The 289-nt window shown below is 36.7% G+C and overlaps 1 protein-coding gene across 1 annotated transcript in view; it reads right to left on the bottom strand.

The window, feature by feature from the left end:
• EMH_0078020 (uncharacterized protein) overlaps nt 1-289 on the bottom strand; it is a gene marked incomplete at both ends in the record, with an annotated part of 2,776 nt that overhangs the window by 1,033 nt on the left and 1,454 nt on the right. The gene's annotated exons all lie outside the window — the stretch shown is intronic.

The raw sequence follows: 289 nt of genomic DNA, 5'->3' as shown, positions 1-289 counted from the left end.
AAAAAAAAAAAAAAAACAAAAAAGGAGACAGAAAAGGAGTGTGGGGTGTACGCTGTCTCCTTTTTGTCTCTTCTGTCTCCGTTTCTTTTTCTTTTTCTTTTTTTTCTTTTTTTTGTTTTATTTTTTCTTTTGCTGCTTTCAGTGCCTCTGCTGTTATTGTCAGCGGCTCTCCTCCTGCTGTCTCCTTCTCTGTCTCCTTTTTTGTCTCTTTCTCTCTTTCTTTCTCTCTTTCTTTTTCTCTTTCTTTTTCTCTTTCTCTTTCTGTCTCCTTTATAACGGAGACAGCAGC

The sequence above is a fragment of the Eimeria mitis genome, genomic scaffold, assembly GCF_000499745.2.
Source record: "Eimeria mitis Houghton genomic scaffold, Emh_scaff4839, whole genome shotgun sequence".
Taxonomy (NCBI): Eukaryota; Apicomplexa; class Conoidasida; order Eucoccidiorida; family Eimeriidae; genus Eimeria; species Eimeria mitis.
Note: the sequence above shows the minus strand (reverse complement) of the source record. Positions and strands in the feature narration are given on the sequence as shown.